Below are 6,282 nucleotides of genomic sequence, written 5' to 3' on the forward strand. Positions count from 1 at the left end.
TTTAAATATGTGAATTTAGAAAGAATTATAAGCATGAAACCATCAACATGCTATATTCATGAGAGCATGAAAAAGCCCTAAAATATGTTAAAGAGAAAATAAAAAGAAGTGAGAATATTAAAGATATTCAAAGATATTAAAGATATTCAAATCTGAATTTTTCTTAAAGAAGTGTAAAAAAAAGATAAAAAGAATAGAAGGTTGTTGTGATGGGGAGCCGTGAGTGACATAGTCCCACATGCACGCCGCCTTTAGTGAGTGGCCTCAGAATTCAGAAAGAAGAATTATACAGTCTGTTAGAAGTGTATGTGGAGGAGGACTGTACTCAGAATTAGAGAATTCACTCACACACCCAAGGCTCTAAATCCATGCCTCAACCGAGTCCGATCGGCAAGAATAGAAAGTAAGAAAGAATAGAAAGAAAGAAAGAAAAGAAAGAATAGAAAGAAAGACTAGAAAAAGAAATAAATAAAGAAAGAAAAAGAAACTGAAAACTGAATAAGAAAAATAGAAAAGAAAATGCATAATTTATGCATTTGTGCATTTGCATCATGAATATGCATAATACCATGCTCATTATCATGGGTAGTGAAAAAAATTAGAAAGCAGAGAGCAAAACAGAGAAAGAATAGAGAAAGAACAGAGAAAGAATAGAGAATATTCGGGAAATGAGTTGTAAGGAAAGAAAATTCAGGATTTAAGCAACGGAGAGAGAAGGGTAGCATAGCGGGTTTGCTTACTGAGCCATTAGTGCTCACTCCGTTGTTTTTAGTGTTTTGTAGGTAATAGGTGAGTTACGGTCGCTCGGAACGTCACGCAGTGGAAGGGTTGGGCTACACTGTCAAGTTGCTATTTTTGAGAACATTTTGTAAATATTTACATATAAAGAAAAATTAAATATCAGCCCATACTTTATTACTCGTATATATATATATGTGTGTGTGTGTGTATTTTCTTATATATATTTTTAATGAGTTTTAGTGATTATTTTACGAGTATACTAGCTAGAAAGAAAGCATTACACGGTCGGATGGACGTCGAGAAGCAAAGAGAAATGACACTACTGTCCACCATTGTTAAAGCTTTTGCATATGCTATTTTATATTTGTAAATGATTATATGTTAAGTAAAGAGAAAAAATTTGGACCCATTTACTTTTCATTTATACTTATATGTATTATCTTTGTATAATTTTCAAGTATATTAGTGAAGAAAGAAGCTATTACAACCACCCACTATAAGGAATAATTTTATATTTATAAGATTTATATGCTAACTGAAGTGAACTCTAATTTATTAAGAATAATTAAAAATAAATTAATATGATAAATAATATACCATTAAAATTGATATTAAAATGGAAAAAAGTTGATTGAACAAGAAAGGAAGTTGAGACATTACGGCTGCGTTTGTTTTAGTTTTGGGAATACTACTTTTAGTATTCCCAAAAAAGTTAAACAGTAAAATACCCAAAAACTCAGATTTTTTGGAATACTACTCCCAATATTATTCAACTTTTTTTAAACCCCTTAAATTTGATAATTTAATTAAATACCCCTAAATATTTTTTTTAAAATTACAAAAACACCCCAATAATCCACATTTACCAGATTCCGGCCACCACCACCGGAAAATGGCCGGGAATCTGTAGTAGAGAGGAGGATAGGAATGGCGCACTACCGGCTGAATCTGGCTGGTAGTGCGTCGATCTAGCCTTTTCGGCCAGATCCACAATGGATCTGGCCGGAAAAGGCCAGATCTAAGGCCAAAATCTGGCCGTAACAATGGTCACGACGGCCAACAAACGGTCGTCGTGTGACCATCAACGACGACGTTTGTTGGCCATCGTTGGAGCAAAATACTGCCAGATCTGGCCGGAAAAGGCCATATCGACGCATGACCGGCAAGATCCAGCCGGTCATGCGCCCATAAGGTGACTTCGGCCACTCCGGTGGTGGTGGGGGCCGACTGGTGGTGCTGAGGGTGGGTAGGGGTATTTTTGTTAACTTTTAATGTTTATATAGGGGGTATTTGTAAAAAAATAAATATATAGGGTATTTTGTTAATTTATAAATCATACATCGTAATACCCGCCCAATTCAACTTTTTTTAACTTTTTCAAAAAACTTTTCCCAAAACCCCCAAATTTTGAACCAAACGGAGCCTACATGTTTGGGGGAAAAGAGAAATTGGAATCTTTTATTAACTTTTGAAGTGGATGGAGTGGGCTTTTGCACTTCTTTCTTCTATCATATTTTCTTTTTTTTCATTTTTCATTTTTGCTCATTTTTTTTTCTATACTGGGCTCTAAGGTATGTCCCTTCAATAATGTTACTTATATACAGTTTTGGTGGAATCCTAAGTGTATGATTTTTTTTATAAAACTATAAAATTGAAAATGAAGTATTGCTTGAATTGGATTATTGAATTACATGACTATTTTCAGCCATCTTGGCGGCCAATTTAGATAGAATGGAAAAGGGACAATCTCATTGTATATTGGGAAGTGATTTTTAAGCCCCATTTATTTGATTAATGCGCCTCATTTAAAGGGTAAGTTTGTAAAAAATTTAATAATAAATGAACTAGTAAAAGGGTGGGTGTACATAGCAAAATTCTATTTTTTAGTTAAAAAAAAAAAAAATACTATTTTTGTATTTCACTTCAATTCAATAAGATCTTTGTACCAACATCTTTTCCTTCTAATGATAAGATTTATTGTTTTCATCAATTTCCTTTATGATGAAATCTGTTGTTTGAGATCAATAAATCATATTTGGGTTTAGGTTTTTATCTCAAAGCTTATATAAAGTATCTCACTTTTAGTTGCCTACAAATCACTTTTTTCTTTTTTTTTAGAGTTATTGATACAATGAAACGAATTTTTTCCTCTTTTATGAATAACTAGTGAAATTTTTTGTTATGAATCATTTGAAATCTTTTAATGAATTAAAATAAATGATTTCCTTCATAGATAATTGTATAAATAAATAGAACATAATCGAAATAATCTTCTCTTTGTTACATTTGATTTTATTATATTATCTTTATTTAATTATTGAATTGATGGGTGTTTTGGGTCATTGGGATTCTTCATTTTTTTTTTAAAGAATTGAATAATATAAGATGGATTTAGAATATAAAAATACCTTTTTAACCTTATTAAAATAAAATGTGGGGGCTAATGATCAAATTCGTTGGGGTTAAAAATCATTTATCTTGTATTTGTCTGTACATATAACATTGTTGGACCTGGAAATTCATATTAAATTTACATTTGTAATATCAAACATTACACAATAATATTAACTTGTGAATAAAATGTGATATTTCGTGTTATAAAAAAGTTTTGTCAAAGGCATTATTTCTCTTACAAATATTTAAAAAATATATTATTAGTTATATTGTCTCAAAATCATATAAAGAATTTTACACTGCAATATTATCACTTTCCGTTTTCATTTCACATTGTGCTATTAAAAGTTTGGATATGGATTATTCAATAACAAACTACTGTGGTTTCAAAATTATCAGTTGGATTGGATTTTAGGAGTTAGTCAAACCACTCTCTTTATTTCAAAATTATATAAAATCCACCTTTATCGTTATTTGCCATCAGAAATACTTAATTATTGAAAAACTTCAATAACGTCATAATAAATATAAAAGACGAGAAAATCTATTTATTGATACCCTACACACAAACATAATCTGACATTCCACATATATATTATATAATATATTATATATATATATATATATATATAATATATATATATATAATATTGTAAAATAGTGCATAATAGTAGTTTTATTTGCACAAATGTGTTAGAATTATAAGTAGTGTATTAACCATGTCCATGTCCTTTATAATTATAATTATATTATATATATATATAATATATATATATATATATATATTGTAAAATAAGTGCATAATAGTAGTTTTATTTGCACAAATGTGTTAGAATTATAGGATGTATTAACCATGTCCATGTCCTTATAAATTATTGAGCTTCAAAATATCTCATTACTCGGGGGTTTCTCAATTTCTATTGAATTTTTTAGCATTTAATTCTAATATCATTTAAAACTTTCAACAAAATTTGCCAACATCAAAAGGGCCATTTTGGACATAAAATAGAAATATATTCCCGCCAAAACCAACTAACTCGACTCCCTATATAAATCTCTGCAAATTTCATCCTTTACCTCAAAATCATCCTTCAATGGCGATCAAGATTCTGACTCTCCTCACTCTCTTCACCTTCCTCTTCTTCAACATCCGTAACTTCCATCTCCACCCACGACCTCGACGCCCTCCTCATCTCCTCCGCGCCAACGGTCACTCTCTCTTCGCCAACGCCATCTCCACCTCCGACCTCCTCTTCGACCTCCTCTCTCTTCTTCTTTAACTCTTTGCCCTACAACCCTTCCCTTTTTGCCCTCGATATGACACAGACGCCGTCGTTTTATCTCTCCACTCTCCGCTCCACGCCCTCCCTGCCGCCTCTCTGGTCCAGTTTCCTTCTTCTCCCCAACGGCTCGTCCCTCCCCACGCTCTTGCCCTCGCGTCAGTTACGTCTCAACCGACGCGATGGAGCCAATGTGTTCTTGTTGTTTCTACCATCGGCGGTGGCGCGTTCAGTTGTCCCGGGGTTGTTCTACAGCAGCCACGTGGCTGTTCATGGCTTGGCCGGGATTCTCACATTTCGCTTCAAGACCGCGGCGGCGGGGGTTGGTGGTTCAGCTTCTCACCGAACCGTACAGTTTTCTTACCTCCGGTTACAAGATTTCGTTTACCTCGCGAGAATTCCAGAGATTTTGCCGGCTAACCGTACCAATAACCATTCCTCTCCTGTTAACTGCACCGTTCTTCTTCTCTGGTACCGACAGATCATGTCTCTCCGGTTAACCGCACCGTTGTTTCTCCCCCGGTGCCAACAGACTCAGTAACCACACATATCATGTCTCGCGGTTCTTAAGCACACCGTTGTTTCTCCTAGAGTTAATCATTCCACGGTCTCTCCATGGCCGAATCCTTCAGATTCTCTCCAGCTCCGGTACCAGGTCTTGATGCTAACGGTGCGCCGAAATTGCGGAAAAATGGTGATGTGGCGACAGGAATTTCAAGTGAATTTGTGTGTCCCGGGAGGAGTGGAGAACCAGACAGAGTGGTAAAGTGAGGATGTTGTACGTGGAGAAATGTGAGGCGTTGGATGAAGTGTGATGATGATGTGGTGTTGCAATGTTGATATTGGCGTGAAATCAAGTGATCGTTTTTGTTGACTTGAATGAAATATTAACTTTGGCAATTTTATTGCATAATTTGCTTTGGCCACTCCTTATTCTATGATTGATTTGTCATTTTTATTGTAATTTATTTTGCAGTTAATTTTAGATGGCAAAAACGGCAGATCATGGTACCATACTTTGAACCAAAACTTACACTATTTGATTTATTTTGTATAAAATAATTATCGAGAAAAGTAAGAATTGTATAATACAGTAATTTTGGGATATAATTTTTAATTTCATAAACTAATATTTAATTTGAAACTTTAGGCTTAGTAACTAATCTTACCAATTGAAAGTAATCACAAAAAAACTAAATTCATGTTTGGGAAAATTTTGAGTAATTACGATATTGTTTGATCCAAACATGACCTTCAATTTTAAGTAACAAAAGTAAAAAATTTTACCTTATGGCCTGTTATAACAAACTTGATTGGTCAGAAAAATTCGTAAGACCCCTGCTAGGATTTACACAGTAGAAACTAATATTTCTTACTTCTCATTCACAAAAGTTGTAACTGTACCAATCTTTTCCTAGGTACTCACTTGTCAGCCTGAATTAGAGATTAATCAGCATCAAAACCTCCATCAAACGCATCACCATCTCCGTCTCCATAGTCATTATCATCGCTTGCCCTCGTTCAGCGTCTCCCGGATACTAAAGAGCGCATTAGTTTCATTATCGTGTTGCCTATCAACATCCATCGGTTGGGCTCCCTATTTCTACCTCGGCTTTGGCTTCATAGACTCCAAATTTCATCACTGAAAACGAAATATATGGCTTCGAGACCTGTAAGAGCAACTTTTTTAGTCAAGACTACAGTTAATGTTATTTTCCTTCAGCATGAATAAGATGGACTTAGGTCCAATAGAACGATGAAATAATTAAGGCAAAGGTCATGTTAATAGAACATGTCAGTAACCATTAAACTGAATTGTGATTACTTGCACTAGATGAAAATGACAGCCAAGAAACATACACTATTC

This window comes from Pistacia vera, unplaced genomic scaffold (genome assembly GCF_008641045.1).
Source record: "Pistacia vera cultivar Batoury unplaced genomic scaffold, PisVer_v2 Contig898, whole genome shotgun sequence".
Taxonomy (NCBI): Eukaryota; Viridiplantae; Streptophyta; class Magnoliopsida; order Sapindales; family Anacardiaceae; genus Pistacia; species Pistacia vera.